Source organism: Oncorhynchus gorbuscha, linkage group LG15 (assembly GCF_021184085.1).
Source record: "Oncorhynchus gorbuscha isolate QuinsamMale2020 ecotype Even-year linkage group LG15, OgorEven_v1.0, whole genome shotgun sequence".
Taxonomy (NCBI): Eukaryota; Metazoa; Chordata; class Actinopteri; order Salmoniformes; family Salmonidae; genus Oncorhynchus; species Oncorhynchus gorbuscha.
Genome location: NC_060187.1, coordinates 62,996,114 through 63,012,865, shown reverse-complemented (window position 1 = coordinate 63,012,865; position 16,752 = coordinate 62,996,114). Strand labels below are relative to the sequence as shown.

The 16,752-nt window shown below is 41.4% G+C and overlaps 1 protein-coding gene across 1 annotated transcript in view; it reads right to left on the bottom strand.

Annotated features, from left to right (window-relative positions):
• LOC123997691 (raftlin-like) overlaps positions 1-16,752 on the bottom strand; it is a 79,407-nt gene that overhangs the window by 47,904 nt on the left and 14,751 nt on the right. The gene's annotated exons all lie outside the window — the stretch shown is intronic.

Sequence of the window (16,752 nt, the reverse complement as noted above, 5' to 3'; positions counted from 1 at the left end):
GGGAGGGAGGAGGAGAGGAGGGGTGAAACAAGTTGTGGGAATGTCACTGCTGCAATTGGAATCAATGCGGCATAAAGTGGGAAGAAAAAGGCAAAGTCCATGGGAACGTCGAAACGGAAAGTATATGAGAGGTCACGGTCAGGGAAGGATCATTTGGTCATAGAGAAATATTCACAACTTCATGTCATCAACAAGAAAATGCTTAGGACAAAATGAGTGTGACTCTCACATTAGTGAGTGTGTTTGAATAGATCCAACAGAGTGATGGTGCTACAGACATGGGTTCACTCAAGCGAAATGATGAAGTTAGTGTTTTCCCAGTCAAACCACAAATCAGAAAGACATAATGTGCCTGTTTCTATTTGCCATTTACTTCGGTTGATACATTTCACCGTGTTAACTGAGTGTCTGTGAATTAATATAACAACTCAATTGTTCTACCAGTCTATAGCACACTACTGTAACACAGTAGTGTGACTAACAGTATAGTATATCGGGTTTCCCAAACTCTGTCCTGGGCCGAATAACCAAGTCATCATCAAGCTTTGATTATTTGAATCTGCTCTGTAGTGCTAGGGCAAAAAATAAAACGTGCACCCGGGGGGCCCCAGGCCCGAGTTTGGGAAACCCTGCAGTATATCACCAGAACAACAATAGAGGAAAGGGGAGCAGTGGAGCTTGTAATGCCAACCAGGAAACAGCAGCATTGTGGAGGAGATGAAAGCTGATTCAGTGAGGATCTGAAGTCCCTCCTGGGCATGGAACCAGAGGTTCATTGTGAAACAGCTACAAAAAAAAATCCTCTTTCCCCTCAGGCCAGTAACTGGTTGGCTAAAAATATCCCCACATTTTCTCAATCACACTCTGTCCTACTCCGACACAATACAGGAGCTTCCAGAGCTAAAAGGCATGACAGAGAAAGGAAATAGGCCACCCTCTCAAAATGTGTGGAACATCATTTCTTTTCTGCCCTACTGCCGTTGGAAATGTAATTAATCCTTCTGTGATCTGTGATTTTATTTTCTTGTTTTGGTGATCCACAAACTCTTTTCCCTTTCCCTTGAGGCTTGGTTCTGTGCTGTGTATGTATGCTGGGTCTGTGAGATGGTGTATATATAATAACGTGACTAGAATTCTCTCTGCTTTCTTTCTGAACACTCCATTGAGATGAGTAAATATAGAATATGTTTTTCATTAAGAGCCAATGGAAACACACCCATAGGGGACTTCTTAAGTTGCCTCTAATCGCTATGAGAGCTGATCCTGAAATCGAAACCAAAAGCCGTCATACGGTGACCAACCGATATGTATATTTATCATTCAAACATCTATTTTGAAGCCTCGTGCAGGGTAATGCGAGGTCTCACAAAAATGTGTGACGCGGTGAGAGTGTTTATTTGGCAATAAGACCCTGTTATCCATACAGAAACTATTTTTTTAAGTAGATAAATTCAGATTAGATTCTGTGCAGTATATGTATATCTCAAGTCAATGTTTGCGTTTAATATTGTAAACGTGAGGGCCCTTGTTTGAAAAGCCCATATTCAGACTGAGGCAGTCTGGTTAACGTTATCAACAAATTGGAAGCCAATTTCTTTTCCCTTTTTTTTGTTTACCCAGAAAATAAATTAACTTACATAAACAGAAGGGAAAAAAATGAATCGTACCTTGACAAATAATGAAAGAAAAGGCTCCTGGCTGACAGCCAATAAATTAGTTTTCTGTCAAATTCTGTTAGCACAGAGTCATCAAACAAAATACTCCCATTTAACAATGAAGAGTAAACAAAATGTGGGATTTAAAAATATATATCATCTGTTTCTCCAGGTTATGTCCACACACAGGCCATACTAGATGAAAATAAGTTTAACTGTTGGATCCTATTTTTGTAAAAATAAAAAGTTATTAGTTCAGTTGATCTTCTTTACGTGGCAACTGCCTGACATTGACCACATGTGCACATGATAACATTTTCGTGTGTGTGAGTCATCCTCAAGAACATGGTGATCCAAACAAGTTTCAAATACTTTTCAATCATCTTGGTCCTACTACACAACACATTAGTGATATACAGTGAAAGTATTCAGACCCCTTGACTTATTCTAGAATGTATTCAATTAAAACAATTCCTTAGCAATCTACACAAAATACCCCATAATGACAAAGTGAAAAAAAAACAGAAAAACATGATTTACATAATTATTCAGACCCTTTGCTATGAGACTCGAAATTGAGCTCAGGTGCATCCTGTTTCCATTGATCATCCTTGAGATGTTTCTACAACTTGATTGGAGTTCACCTGTGTTAAATTAAATTGATCGGACATGCTTTGGAAAGTCACACACCCGTCTATATAAGGTCCCACAGTTGACAGTGCATGTCAGAGCAAAATCCATGCCATGAGATCGAAGGAAATGTCCGTAGAGCTCCAAGACAGGATTGTGTCGAGGCACAGATCTGGGGATGGGTAGCAAAACATTTCTGCAGCATTGAAGGTCTCCATGAACACAGTGGCATTCATCATTCTTAAATGAAAGAAGTTTGGAACCACCAAGACTCCTAGTGCTGGCCGCACGGCCAAACTGAGCAATCTGGGGAGAAGGGCCTAGGTCGGGGAGGTGACCAAAAACCCAATGGCCACTCTGACAGAGCTCCAAAGTTCTTCTGTGGAGATGGGAGAACCTCCCAGAAGGACAACCATCTCTGCAGCACTCCATCAACCAGGCCTTTATGGTAGAGTGGCCAGACAGAAGCCACTCCTCAGTAAGAGGGACATGACAACCCGCTTGGAGTTTGCCAAAAGGCACCTAAAGTACTCTCAGACCATGAGAAACAAGATATCTGGTCTGATGAAACCAAGATTGAACTCTTTGGCCTGAATGCCAAGTGTCGTGTCTGGAGGAAACCTGGCACCATCCCTACGGTGAAGCATGGTGGTGGCAGCATCATGCTGTGGGGATGTTTTCAGTGGCAGGGATTGGGAGACAAGTCATGATCGAGGGAAAGATGAACGGAGCAATGTACAGATAGATCCTTGATGAAAACCTGCTCCAGAGCTCTCCGGACCTCAGACTGGGCAAAGGTTCACCTTCCAACAGGACAACAACCCTCAGCACACAACCAAGACAACGCAGGAGTGGCTTCTGGACAAGTCTCTGAATGTCCTCGAGTGGCCCAGAGCTTTACGAACAATTTCTTCGACCTCATGGCTTGGTAAGCATTTCAGGGTAAGATCTGCACCTGTTGTATTCGACAAATGTGAAAAATACAATTTTATTAAATTTTACTTGAACCCAATCGAACATGGAGAGACCTGAAAATAGCTGTACAGCGATGCTCCCCATCCAACCTGACAGAGCTTGAGAGGATCTGCAGAGAAGAATGGGAGAAACTCCCCAAATACAGGTGTGCCAAGCTTGTTGCATCATACCCAAGAAGACTTGAGGCTGTAATCACTGCCAAATGTGTTTCCACAAAGTACTGAGTAAAGGGTCTGAACACTTATGTAAATGTGATATTTTAGTGTTTTTTTATTGATCAATTTGCAAACATTTCTTAAAACCTGCTTTTTCTTTGTCATTATGGGGTTAAAAAAAATAAGCTTGATGAGGAAAAATGAATGAATTCATTTTAGAATAATGCGTACCAAAATACGTACCAAAATGTGGAAAAAGTCAAGGGGTCTGAATACTTTCCGAATTAACTGTATATTTCACCAAGGCTGTTTATTTCACCTATGTATTCACACCCCTTGACTTTTTTACATTTTGTTGTCTGTCTTACAGCCTGAAATGTAATTGAATTACATTTAGATTTAATTATCTGGCCTACACAGAATACCCCAAAAATGTCAGTGGAATTGTCTGTAAGGTCCCTCAGTCGAGCAGTGAATTTCAAACACAAATTCAACCACATAGATCAGAGGTTTTCCAATGCCTGGTAAACAAGGGCGTCTATTGGTAGATCTGTGAAGAGAAGAAAACAGACATTGAATATCCCTTTGAGCATGGTGAAGTTATTGATTACACTTTGGATAGTGTATCAATACCCTCAGGCTCTACAAAGATACAGGCGTCCTTCCTAACTCAGTTGCCGGAGAGGAAGGAAACCGTTCAGGGATTTCACAATGAGGCCAATGGTTTAATGTGAAAGGAGAAAATTGAAGATGGATCAACAACATTGTAGTAACACTGTCATGACCCATATATTTACACCTGATGTGACATACAGTATATTGCTTTATTTTATGGCCGGTTATGACACATTCATATGTTTCAAAACCTACATTTATTCAAATGTGTCAGATGTAATCACTGCCAAAGGTGATTCTAACATGTATTGACTATGGGGTGTGAATACTTATGTAAAAATGAGATATTTCTGAATTAAATTTTCAACACATTTGCAAACATTTCTAAAAACATGTTTTTCTTTGTCATTATGGGGTATTGTGTGCAGATACATATTTAATCCATTTTGAATTCAGGTTGTAACACAACAATGTGGAATAAGTCAAGGGGTATGAGTAACGTTTTGATGGCACTGTCAATGTGACATATTATACAACGGTGGGTCTAATCCTGAATGCTGATTGGTTAAAACCGCATTCCAGCTGGTGTCTATTCCACAAGTTACCACCGACTAAATCTATGACGTTAAAATTCCTATTTACTCTGTTCCATCTGGCTGCGCAATCTGCCGTCTCATCAGCCCAGCCAGGCAATTTATAAACTTGATCTCCACTATAAAAAGCATCAAGACATTATCTCACATTTCTTTTAGACTAACATTTAGATTTCAACAGCAGAGATTTGTATAAACCTTGCTGTCTGTCTCTCCAACATTTGCAACATTGTTTCAATATTCAAATTCGACCTCCAGCTGTCCCATAGCAATGAATGTTTTGGGAATCGGGAAGTCTGAACGTTTTGAAGTCTTTCCAGCTTCAGTTTGAATTGATTGTATTAGCTGTGTAGTTGGCTAGCTCCTGTGATCAACAGTGTCCTGACGAGAAAGCACAGCTATGCCAGGTGAAATCGTGCCTCATCAGCTCCTTGTTATGAATGTATCCAATAAATGTCACAGCTTAAACAAATGTTAAACAGCTTAAACAAATGTTAATGCAGCTACTTCGTTGTTATTCTGGCAACACTGTTTAACGTGACTGTAAGTTAGCCGTAATTGGCTAGCTAGCAAGCAAGGGATAAGAATGTTCCCAACCAATATGGCAATGGAACATTTAGAATGAATTCCTGGGTCGCGTCTGTAGACACTCAACAAAAAGACTGAACGACTGGGTCGCATTTCTGGCAACCAAACCGATAGAACGAACAGCTTGGGTAGCATCCCTAGATTTGTGTCAGGACTATTTCTTGTGGAAGAGTGAAATTGTATGAATAAAATCATTAAAATATATTTTTTTAATGAAAATGTCAATCATTATTTTAATATGTTGGTAACCCGTTGTATAAAGGTGATTATGCCCTTGGAGCCAGTGTTTGACTGTCACGCCCTGACCATAGAGAGTGTTTTATGTCTCTATTTTGGTTTGGTCAGGGTGTGATTTGGGTGGGCAGTCTATGTTCTAGGATTTTCTATTTCTATGTGTTTGGCCGGGTGTGGTTATCAATCAGAGGCAGCTGTCTATCGTTGTCTCTGATTGAGAACCATACTTAGGTACCCTTTTCCCTCACCTGTTTTGTGGGAAGTTAACTTTGTCTTTGTTCAGGGCACATTGCCCAAAGCTTCACGGTTTGGTTTTGTTCTTTGTTTTGTCGGCATCATTTTTAGTAAAGAGAAAATGTACGCTTACCATGCTGCACCTTGGTCCAGTCCTTCAGCCAGCTGTGACATTGACTTCGTCTCGTGCCTAACACCCGTGCCAATATATCCTCCAAACACTGGCTTCTTGGGCAGTATCACTTAATTATGTAATGCTATGTCATCAAAAGTGCCATTCAACTAATGTCAGCCCAGGTGAAATATACTCTAACTACAATGGGTAGATGTCACTATTTTGACATCCTCTAATGATACAATGTTGCAGTGCCAATATGTTTACAATATAATAGCATCATACACCCCACTTGCCATACAGCATTAAGACATGTGTAGACTCTGACATCCCTTATAATGACACCGGCTCAGTTGTTCATTCGCCCTCTACCATCAGTTCCATGTAAGCACCGTTGAGCTCGGCTGTTGCACTTCCATCAGTCAATGTATTAAAAATGAAATGAGTAAATAGGAAATGAATAAGCTGAGAGATTTGAGCGTGTGGGCTCCACCGACACTCGGTACTCTGCCACTGGGGGACATGGTTCAATACGATTTGCATGAAATTTGAGTGGGGAAAAATAGACCCGGAATAAATGAGCTATTAGGACTCAGCAGGAAGAAGGTTTCACTTTTCCCTATCTGCTGTTCAGCATCATTTTCCCTCATCACAATTAAAGTGCTGTATATTTTCCTACCACACTAATAACTCATTTTGCTTATGGACAATATCATATTCAAACTGATGTACAAACAACTTGAAGTTTATAGTATCATTTCATTCAATTGAAAAAATTAGCTGCTATGAGTTCAGGGTATGGGAAGTGGTGTTTTGCATGACAAAATTATATGCATACGGTAGAGTAGAATATCCTTAAACCATACAGGTGTCACGCCTTGGTCATTGTATTTTGTATTTTCGTTATATATTTGATCAGGCCAGGGTGTGACATGGGTTTATGTTATATTGTATGTTCGTATTGGGGTTTGTAGTATTTGGGATCGAGGCTGATTAGGGGTGTTGTATAGGCTTGGCTGCCTGAGGCGGTTCTCAATCAGAGTCAGGTGATTCTCGTTGTCTCTGATTGGGAACCGTATTTAGGTAGCCTGGGTTTGCGCTGTGTATTTCGTGGGTGATTGTTCCTGTCTCTGTGTAGTTTCACCAGATAGGCTGTAATTAGGTTTCACGTTCCATTTGTTATTTTGTATCGTTATTTCATGTGTCAGTTTTTCTATTAAAGTCATGAGTAACCACTACGCTGCATTTCGGTCCAACTCTCTTTTGACAAACGAAGAACGCCGTTACAACAGGAAGGGCCTCCATATTGTAATTTGATTAGAATACTACAATATGTCATCCAAAGGACAATGACTAATGTAGCACCGTGCTCAAAATTACAATCGCCGCCACCCCTTTCCTATTTCTCCCCTAACGGGAGTACATGGTCGTGAATTGTGGGGATACCTATGGGGTTTACGGCAGTTCATAAAGCCTTACAAATGACCACAGAAGACCATTTAAAGTCTGTGTTAACCCAACCTTGCAGTATACTGTAAGTATCCAAAGTTCTCATACCCTCATCTGTGTCCAATTAAAATACTCTCCCTGAACCCTTCTTTCCACTGAGCACAACCTCTGGACCCATATCCCCTGTCCAGGCCCTGCCCTGTGTCATTAGCTTTCATAGACCCATAGTGAAAATGCCGGTAGGTCCCCTGTCCGCACCTCTCCCACATTTCTTCCCCCACCACCCTCCTTTGTGGAGAGCAGAACCTATGGACCATACTTTCAGTCCATCTCTCTGCTCTGGGCCTAGTATCATTAGCAGTCCTAGCTCACAGTGCGACACTGTGGAGCCCCGGGGGCACAGCCTTGTGCCTTAATTACCTAACTAATGAGTCATTGTGAGAGGCCTGCTGGTGCCGTGCATTGGCCCGCCACTCGCTCAGAAGTAAACAAAAATGCACGCTCTCTAAGACTTAGGCACACCAACCCCGGTAAGCACACAATCTCTCAAACACACACAAAGAGACAGACACGCACACACACGTATGCTTGCTCTCTCACACGTGCGCGCACACACACGGGCATTCATACCTTGTGCTCTGGTGAAGTGGGAGATAACCTGCTCCTGTTCCCTTCTCAGATACAGTGTTGAAGATGACCACATTCTAATCATTTAAAACTGAACTACTGCCAGGGGTCATGTTCCAGAGGGAGGAAGAGTCACTGCTAGCTTGCAAGATACTGTTACAGGTTATGCAAGTCTTATGACAGCTTACACAGTGGCACCGTAACAGACTGCATCATGAGAAGAGTAGGCGGTCATCGAGAGACTGGACCCATCCGAAGCAGGCATAATCGATGAAGAGCTTTGGTCTAGTGTGTCGTTTGACTAGGCAGTGAGTCTCCAACAAGGACTGCTAAAATGCTCATGTAATTGTACTTTTGAAGTCTAGACAGTGCATTTAAGCGTCCATCTGTGGATCACCATGTACATATGCATGCCCTGCTACTTTCAATCTCAGCACAACCACACATAAGCTTATAAAAGAGCGGAAAAGCACAGAGTTAACTAAAAGCTCCCTCTTTAAATGTCCTAAACACTGTACGTTGTGATGGCTAAATGAAAAGGCGCTCGGCGACTTGATGGAGGGAAAACTACCTGTAATTTGTTCTGCCAGTAAAAAGGTTTATAAATAGGAAAAAAGGGCTCTCTGGAATTAAGTCTCTCCCTCCATCAGATTTTCTTGTCAGGAAGTCTCTGAAGCAAGTTTTCTGAGAAAGTAGATCTGTTGACAGCCCTGTTGCTCGGAGACGGGCAGCTCTTGAGAGACAAGCAGTGTTAAATAAGCAGGCGTTTATCAATGCCCATATGAGTCCATTGACGACATTCAGCAGTGCACCACAGCAGACCTGGGTTCAAATAGTATTCTGAATCTTTCAAATACTTTAGCTGTGTTTGACAGAGGTTGCCTGGCCGCAATTGAACCAATCGGAAAATAAATCCCAAAAGTGAAAAACCTGCCCACTTGGCACTCCAGGCAGGATCAAGTAAACACTCAAGATCTCAAATACTATTTGAACCCAAGTCTGGCTCCACAACAGTACAAGAGTTTCTCCTTCCTCCCTTTAGGTTTGAGTCCATTTCCACCACATTTTCTGACATTAGGGTTCCATTGAAAGGAGCCACACTTGAATAAGTGAAGTGTTCAACGCCAATTGATTGGAAGATCCAAAATTAGAATTTAAAATATGGAGATTAGAATTTGACAAAGTAGCTTGTGATTAACATAAGGATTAGACCCCTTCAACAAGGCTAGATTTACATTCCTTATTTACAGGCACCTTGTCCCTGGCATCAAATGCATTTCTGTTTACTCTCAAGTCCATAATCGTCTTTACTTCTGTTCTTGGTTTATATAATGTATGAGAATGTTTTGGGGAAGGATACCAATGACCATAGCTCCAGCTGTGAGAATATTTCTTCTTAGGAAAACATGGGTAATATGTCTTAGTGAAAAAAATAAATTGTTTTTATAATGCCTACCGACTGTGTTTGTACTAGATGTATAAATCACCACCACTATGACTATGGGATCATATCTTTCCATATAGAGAGATATTACAAACCACAAGGCTGTATGGTATGTCTGTCTGGTTACCTGTGGGTGACAAAGGTTGTGTGCGTGTCTGTTTCTGTATTGTACGTGGGTGGAAGGCGGTATCCACATTGATAATGACATGCAAACAGCCCTAGGTCCCCGGCATTCCTCTGGGATCACCAGTTTGAACATCTCATGTAGTGCCCTTGGTACAGAGAACCAACTGCAACTCAATACCTAAAGCCTAGTTAAATAAAAGGTCCAACATTTTAAATAATAACCCAATGGAGTAGAACACCTCGGTGCAGTAGTAGACAATGTAGAGGTATACCTCAGGGCTGAGTACAAGCCCCATATCAAAGGCTGTGAACTCGAATATGTTTGATGATAAAATGTGGCTGCGTAAAACTATCAATGAGGTGTTACATGTTTTTCAGCTGAACACAGGCCTCTTGAGAAACCACATGCAGTACCTTCTGAAAGTATTATTCCACATTTTGTCGTGCTACAGCCTGAGTTCATAATGGATTACATGTATTTTTTCTCCCCCATTTACATACACCCTATAATGACAAAGTGGAACATGTTTTTAGAAATGTGTGTTTTGTTGGATTTTCCCCAAACATAACGATTTGTATTCAGAAATTGCCCCCCCAAAATTAAGTTTTACTTTGTCTTATTGCAAACAGGATGCATGTTTTGGAATATTTTTTATTCTGTACCGACTTCCTTCTTTTCACTCTGTAATTTAGGTTAGTATTGTGGAGTACTACAATGTTGTTGATCCATCCTCAGTTTTCTCCTATCACAGCAATTAAACTCTAACTGTTTTAAAGTCACCATTGGCCTAATGGTGAAATCCCTGAGCGGTTTCCTTCCTCTCCAGCAACTGAGTTAGGAAGGACGCCTGTATCTTGGTGACTGGGTGTATTGATACACTATACAACGTGTAATTAGCTCAAAGGGATGTTCAATGTCTGCTTTTTTTACCCATCTACCAATAGTTGCCTTTCTTTGCGAGGCATTGGAAAACCTACTGGTCTTTGTGGTTGAATCTGTGTTTGAAATTCACTGCTAGACTGAGGGACCTTACAGATAAGTGTATGTGTGGGATATAGAGATGAGAGTCATTCAAAAAGCATGTTAAACACTATTATTACAGAGAGTGTGAGTCCATGCAAGTTATTATGTGACTTGTTAAGCTAATTTTACTCCTGAATTTATTTAGACTTGACATAACAAAGGGGTTGAATACTAATTGACTCAAGACATTTCAGCTTTTAATGTTTAATTAATTTGTAAAAATGTCTAAAAACATAATTCCACTACGAAATTATGGGGTACCTCAATTTAGTCCATTTTAAATTCTGACTGGTAACACAACAAAATGTGGAAAAAGTCTAGGGGTGTGAATACTTTCTGAAGGCACTAAGTGTTTTCACAACTGTGTAGAGTAGATGATCCACTTCTATGTGCAGCCGGCCCTGTAAAACATTTGTCTGCACCTGCACACACGGTGTGAATCATCTCATTCTCTTACATAGCAGTAATAAATAACTCTACTCTTCCTCATATTTTCCATAGAGATGCACTTAGTATTTGCAGTAACAAAAGTTAGGGAGACATATGGGAAACAAGAGGACCCCAAACTCTAACTGATTCCCCAGACTGAAGGGTCTGAAGGGGCCAGTGGGAGACATCAAGAGACACTATCCTAAATGAATAAACAGATACTCTAATCATCCACACCCTCTTCAGTAGTCATTAACTCCCATTACAGAAAGCCCTGTACTCACACCTCAGTCTCCCAGCAGATGGGAGCTCCACCAGACAACAGGTGGTAGATCGTCATGGAAACCATCCCCGGCACTATAATGATTGAACCCATGGAAACAATGCCTGGGACCTCGCTAACAACTCAGACGTATGAGTGAAATACGAGACAGATCTGCAATAATTACAGAATGTGTCTATGAATCTTTATTATAATTAATTGCTTACAGTGCCGGCGAAACACCATCTTTTGTTTCTAAATGACCAGAATAGATTCTATAGACATAGAGGATTATTATATATAAAATTGACGCTGTGATACCTACATACTTCACAAGCGATGTACTGAATTCTTGGAGGACAAGGCCCGTGTTCCCATGAATTATGAAATAAGTAAAATGCAGGAGAATGACTGACTGAAAAACATATGAATATATTATTAAAGAGAACAGATAGAGACGACTAGTGCTACGTACGATTGACTCCGTTTACACAGTATGAGAGACAGGCTCATGGAGAAAGCACACACAACCAGTGTGTGTTGGTGAGGTGGGCTCAAACCTTGACATTACTATTTAGAGAAGACGTTTTGTCAATACGATACTTTTTCTTCTGTGTGGTTTTCAGAGAACCCAGATAGCCCAACGGAGTCGAATGAACACCGTTTAGCAAACATTTCCCCAAGTTTGTCGATAGCTGAGGATAAGTCATCAGTGGGTAGGCTATTCTCGTCCTTCAGGTTTATTTGAGGGTTGATGATTTCTCAGTGGAGTCTTGTGTTGGTTCTCACAGCAGAAATCTGAAGAGAACCCCCCCCCCTTCCCATATCTACATCGATCTAATGAGATATAACTAAAGAATATGCTTTTGAAAAGTCAGACTTTTCATAACACGCCAGCTCAGAGGAGTTCAAACAGCTCCAGAATGTCTGAAGCTCTACGTTAGTGGTTGATGGGAGAGCATGGCTGTAGGATAAGCAGCAAGTAGCATGGCAGTCTTGAGCTGTGCGTGTCAATTATTCAGTGACACTTTTTGAATGACAACTGGAATTCCACTAACTGAATGAGAATGAAGATGAATGAAAAACAACTGCACATGTTCAGATCGGTCATTTAAGTGTGCACATGCATACACTCTCAGTACATTCTGTATCTTGTCATTACAATTTCAAGCTTTCAAACAAAACCAATGCCTCGTGCACATTGAGATGAACCTTCAACCACGACCTCCTTTGAAAACAGAAATGTTCAAACCTAGCTTTCGGGAAGTGAGGTCAAAATTCTCCAGAATGAGGACACTTCCTGTGAACAGTGAGCAACAACCCAGTGCTTTCTTTATAAAGTCCAACAGCCATGAGAGGATACAATATATCCTCTTTTTTACAGCAGACAAATATCATTGTTCCTCATTTGGGATGTGTGAAGGCTGGGGCAGAAGTGTTTGGTTAAATTTAGCTTGTTTACTCCTCTGCTATCTTTGCCTAGATTGCATTTCAACACAATCAATACTGTCATATTGGATCAGAGCAACAGGATAATATGGCCCAATAAAGCTGTGAGGGGGCGTATAGGGGGTATTGTGTATCAGAGTAGCGGGAAGAGGATGGAAGCTAGGATCGAAAATGGGGTTGGTAAAAACAGGCATTCAAACACACACGTGCAACATGTGCACACACACACACACACACACACACACACACACACACACACACACACACACACACACACACACACACACACACACACACACACACACACACACACACACACACACACACACACACACACACACACACACACACACACACATTCTTACAGTATATTTACAAACACATAATGCACACAGACCCCACACTCAGAAATCCTCACACACCTCTAGAGAGAGAAAGAGAACTAAATAAGACAGGTTTATATCTGGGCTGCCAGTAAAACCAAATCATGAACAGACTATTTGCCTCCAAGAAGGAGAAGGGACATATTTGTATGTCACATATTTCACGTAGCAAATGAGATTCCGTTCACCACAGAAGACAGACCCTGAGACACAGGAAACAGTATTTGCAGAACAAGAAGAATTCCCTCCTGTAGAATCAAGGCTAATCTCAAACATATTGCCTCAGACACAGGCTCAGATACAGGAGGTAGAGAGAGAGGGGGAGAGGAAGGAACTGTACAGAAATCTGCGTTTCCTGTTGATGAAAACGTTGTCAGCAGTTGCTCTTGTTTGAAGCCTAATGATTAAGAACCTGCTGAGTTTTACAACGTCAGACATTTTAATGCTGCTCCAACACATTTTCTTTTAAAAACAACAGGCTGGTATTTGACTGCTTGAGTGGTCCAAGGCAATAGTAAGGAACATTCAGCACTACATAGTAGCATAGTAGCAATCGTCTGTTGCTGTATGGACACCTGTAAATCAAATCAAATCAAATGTTGTAATTCTGTAAACATATGCCTCCTGTATGGAGCAACCTCAAAGGGTATTTACATGTGACGTATTTACAGAATAGTTAAACATCCTACTTACAGTGTGTATGACATACACTGAGTGTACAGAACATGATGAACACCGGCTCTTTTCATGACATAGACTGACCAGGTGAATCCAGGTGAATGATATGATCCCTTAGAGATGTAATTTGTTAAATCCACCTCCATCAGTGTAGATTCATGGGAGGTGAAGGGTTAAAGAAGGATTCTTAAGCCTTGAGGAAACTGAGACATGGATTGTGTATGTGCGCCATTCAGAGAGTGAATGAGGCAAGAGAAAATATTTAAGTGCCTATGAACGGGGTACGGCAGTAGGTGCTGCTGGGTTTTTCAAGCTCAATTGTTTCCTGTGTGTATCAAGAATGGTCCACCTCCCAAAGGACATCCGGTCAACTTGACACAACTGTGGGATGCATTTGCATCAACATCGGCCAGCATCCCTGTGGAAGGCTTTCGACACCTTGTAGAGTCCATGCCCCAACGAATTGAGGCTATTCAGAGGGGAAAAGGGGGGGTACAAACGCAAGATTAGGAAGGTGTTCTTAATGTTTTGTACACTCAGTGTATTTGGTTACAAATTTAACCAAGTAGGAGCTGTCTGCTATCCAACGCCTTCTGTGGTTTATTGATTGACAGAGTATGCTAATCCAACCAGTAACATCAGAGGTTTCCATCGCTATCACAACGTCTACAGTTGAAGTCGGAAGTTTACATACACCTTAGCCAAATACATTTAAAATCAGTTTTTCACAATTCCGGACATTTAATCCTAGTACAGATTCTCTGTCTTAGGTCAGTTAGGATCACCACTTTATTTTAAGAATGTGAAATGTCAGTAATGTCAATAATAGTAGAGAGAATGATTTCTTTCAGCTTTAATTTTCCCCAAGTTCTCTCACGTCACCCCGCTCCTCCGCTCTCTCCACTGGCTTCCAGTTGAAGCTCGCATCCGCGGAGCTGTGAGGGGAACGGCACCTCAGTACCTCCAGGCTCTGATCAGGCCCTACACCCAAACAAGGGCACTGCGTTCATCCACCTCTGGCCTGCTCGCCTCCCTACCACTGAGGAAGTACAGTTCCCGCTCAGCCCAGTCAAAATTGTTCGCTGCTCTGGCCCCCCAATGGTGGAACAAACTCCCTCACGACGCCAGGACAGCGGAGTCAATCACCACCTTCCGGAGACACCTGAAACCCCACCTCTTTAAGGAATACCTAGGATAGGATAAGTAATCCTTCTCACCCCCCTTTAAGATTTAGATGCACTATTGTAAAGTGACTGTTCTACTGGATGTCATAAGGTGAATGCACCAATTTGTAAGTCGCTCTGGATAAGAGCGTCTGCTAAATGACTTAAATGTAAATGTAAATGTTAATTTCTTTCATCACATTCCCAGTGGGTCAGAAGTTTACATACACTCAATTAGTATTTGGTAGCATTGCCATTAAATTGATTAACTTGGGTCAAATGTTTTGGGTAGCCTTCCACAAGCTTCCCACAAGAAGTTGGGTGAATTCTGGCCCATTCCTCCTGACAGAGCTGGTGTAACGGAGTCCGGTTTGTAGGCCTCCTTGCTCACACATGCTTTTTCAGTTCTGCCAACAAATTGTCTATAGGATTGAGGTCAGGGCGTTGTGATGGACACTCCAATACCTTGACTTTATTGTTCTTAAGCCATTTTTCTACAACTTTTGAAGTATGCTTGGGGTCATTCTTGATTTGGAAGACCCATGTGCGACCAAGCGTTAACTTCTTGACTGATGTCTGGAGATGTTGCTTTAATATATCCACATCATTTTCCTGCCTCATGATGCCATGTATTTTGTGAAGTGCACCAGTCCCTCCTGCAGCAAAGCACCTCCACAACATGATGCTGCCACCCCTGTGCTTCACGGTTGGGATGGCATTTTTCGGCTTGCAAGCATCCCCCTTTTTCCTCCAAACATAAAGATGGTCATTATGGCCAAGCAGTTCTACTTTTGTTTCATCAGACCAGAGGACATTTCTCCAAAAAGTACGATCTTTGTCCTCATGTGCAGTTAAAAAACAAATTCTGGCTTTTTTATGGCAGTTTTGGAGCAGTGGCTTCTTCCTTGCTGAGTGGCCTTTCAGGTTATGTCAATATAGGACTCGTTTTACTGTGGATATAGATACTTTGTACCTGTTTCCTCCAGCATCTTCACAAGGTCCTTTGTTGTTGTTCTGGGATTGATTTGCACTTTTCGCACCAAAGTACGTTCATCTCTAGGAGACAGAGCATGTCTCTTTCCTGAGCGGTATGACAGCTGCGTGGTCCCATGGTGTTTATACTTGCGTACTCTTGTTTGTACAGATGAACGTGGTACCTTCAGGCGTTTGGAAATTCTCACTTTTTTTTCTGAGGTCTTGGCAGATTTCTTTTGATTTCCCCATGATGTCAAGCAAAGACGCACTGCGTATGAAGATAGGACTTGAAATACATCCAGAGGTACACCTCCAATTGACTCAAATGATGTCAATTAGCCTATCAGAAGCTTCTAAAGCCATGACATAATTTTCTGTAATTTCTCAAGCTGTGTAAAGGCACAGTCAACTTAGTGTATGTAACTTTTGACCCACTGGAATTGTGTTACAATGAATTGTAAGTGAAATAATCTGCCTGTTAACAATTGTTGGAAAAAATGACTTGTGTCATACACAAAGTAGATGTCCTAACCGACTTGCAAAACTATAGTTTGTTGAAAAAGCGAGTTTTAATGACTCCAACCTAAGTGTATGTAAATTTCAGACTCAACTGTACATTCACACTTTAAGGCAGATGTGCATCCTACATTGGGCGGCAGGTAGCCTAGTGGTTAGAGCTTTGGACTAGTAACAGGAAGGTTGCTAGATCAAATCCCCGAGCTGACAAGGTCAAAATCTTTGGTTTTGCCCCTGAACAAGGCATTTAACCCACTGTTCCTAGGCTGTCATTCTAAATACAAATCTGTTCTTAACTGAATTGCCTAGTTAAATAAAACAGTGTGTCTTGGAATATAAAATACCCATAATCATTAGTAGTCCTACAGGCTCATTCATTTGTCATACCTCTAATGTTAGGATTAGGTCATGGGATCCTAGATCTGTGGTTGGG